Raw genomic sequence first — 2,625 nt, forward strand, 5'->3', positions numbered from 1 at the left:
TGGCTGCAGCAAATCCAGGTCATAGCTGCACACATCTGTTCAGAAGGGAAATTTTCTTTCTACCACCATTGAATGAAAGTTCTGGATTTCACTCTGATTGAATCAACTAAGGCCACATGCCTATACTTAAACTATTCTCTGTGAGCCAGGAATTTCAAGGGTTTAGATTACCACAGCAGGAGGTAAAGTTGATTCTACTCAAATGCTTGGCTAATTCGCAGTGGGAGAGGACACTAACAATGTCTACTGTAGGATTAACAACAACAGGCAAATTTGAGAGATATTTAAAATTACCTCCACAATGAGAAATTTTACTCATAACTACTGTGGTTTTCCAAATGGGCCATCAACCTTAAACTTGCTACTTCAGGCAAGATCCTTGTTTGCATGTGACAGAAAACTCAAACTCTTAACAGTGAAAGGGGATGCATTGGCTCAGGAAACTGAAAAGTACAGGGATAGAAAAGGGCAAACAGAGTTGGATTCAGGAAGCCTCAGCCTGAGGCTTCTCTTTGTCAACTCTGCTCCCCTCTATGTTGGCTTTATTCATAGGGAGGCCCCTGGAAGCTCTAGGCTTACAATTCCTTAGTTTAATGAACTGGACAAAAGAAAATGTCTCTTTTTCTAGAGGTTCCAGCAAAAATCCAAAGTTTGTTGTGATTTGGCCACATCTGGGTCACATTCCCATTCCTGAGCTAATCACTCTTAGGGTGAGGGTCACGATGACCATTGCCCAGAATTAGATTGCCTGCATAACTGATTGTTGCTTTTAGATGAAAGAAAAATAAAGCAAAGAAGCTGCTATATTTGTCTAGCCAGTCTATGCCTTTATTCACTTAAACAAGAAGTATTTATGGAGAGCCTACAATAGGCCTGGCTATGTGTTAGGCCCAGGGAACTGAGGAGGAAGCAAGAGGGAACACAAGGTAATCCCCATGTAGCATATATATAGCCTTGCCCATAGGAGAGCTGTTAAACAATCATGAGAGGCAAGGCATGGGGTGCCATGGTTGATTCATCTTGTACAGGAACAAAAGGAGACTTTGCAATATCTCTCTGCATTTTCAAGTGGAAAAAAAAAGAAAGAAAGAAAACCACTATTATCTTCCTCTGATCTCTCAAATTTAGCTCTTTGCCCTTTGAAGCACAAACCTGAATTACTTGATATTTACATTGAATAGTTCCTTAGCAACCATTTCATATATATGGAGAATGGTACAAAATTGCTTTAATACAGCTGAAAATTAAACAAGTCTCAGCTATATCAAAATATTATTATATAAACATATTTCCAAAGATTTTAAAAAGTTCTATCACGGAATTAAATGAATAGTCATGCAAACGTCATTTCAAATGGCCAATGATGTGTCCGTGACTAAATTTTTTAAAATAATAAAAAAGAATTCAACTGATGCTAGCAAATATTTGCTAAAATCATTTACTGAACATATATTGTAATGGGCTATCACTCCCAGTACAGAGTAGCTGTTGGAAAAAAGGTTGTTAGGGATCTATGGTCAGACAATATGTCAGAGGTTCAGGAAATTCAGCCAAGCTAGAAAACACAGGTGGCTCATCTGGAAGGATTGGGGTGATAAACTACAGTCTAGGAAATGGAGAAGGTATGATTGCTGAAGGCAGGAACACTCAGGGGCAGAAGAAGGGAATAAGTTTGTTGAGTGCTTCTGTTACAAGTGGTGTTGACCTCTGACCCCACTTTGTGCTTCTGGCAGGGAATGGGAAGCTTTTGAGCTGTAAATAGGCAACAGGAACAATCTCCACTCTGGTCCTCACACTGCTAGAATTGGGGCAAAGCTTGAAAGGCTGAATGAAGATTACAGGGTAGTCTCCAGGCCAGTATTCTAAGATGCTCTAATAAAAACACATACATTCAGCCTTACAAAGGAAGGAAATTCTGATACAGCATAGGTGAACCTGGAAAACATTATGCTAATGAAATAAGCCAGATGCAAAAGGGTAAATATTGTACGATTTCCCTTATGTGAGAGATCTAGAATAGACAAATTCACATAGACTGAAAGTAGAATAGTGATTACCAGGAGCTGAGGGAAGGGGTAATAGGGAGTTACTATTTAACGGGTATAGAGGTTCTTTCGGTTTGGGATGATGAACAAGTCTGGTAGTGGGTTACAGTGATCATTAGAAAACAATGTGAGTGTACTAAATGCCACAGAGTTGTACATTTAAAATGGTTAAAATGATACATTTTATGTTACATATATTTTGTCACAATAAGAAACCCCATGTATAAGCATTCACTCATTCATCTAACATCAGTGAACACTTGTTAGGGTTGCCAGATAATGTAGTGGCTCTCAAGTAGTTTTTGTTTGTTTTGTTTTGTTATACTGAGACTCACTGTAAGAAATGTTATTTTACAGTGTAACTAATACAAGCACATGTATGTGCATAAAAATAAAATACAACACAATTTTCATGAAAGCACATTTTCCCCTTACTTTGAGTGCTGTAAAATTTCTTTTTTATTGCACTGTATTCTGTTCTCTGCCATTTTATTTCATTAAAAGAAAATGCTAGTGTTACCCCATCGGATTGAATCTTGACCCAATTATGGGTTACTATTCTCCAATTGAAAACACAGCT

This window comes from Vulpes vulpes, chromosome 3 (assembly GCF_048418805.1).
Source record: "Vulpes vulpes isolate BD-2025 chromosome 3, VulVul3, whole genome shotgun sequence".
In the NCBI taxonomy this organism is placed as follows: domain Eukaryota; kingdom Metazoa; phylum Chordata; class Mammalia; order Carnivora; family Canidae; genus Vulpes; species Vulpes vulpes.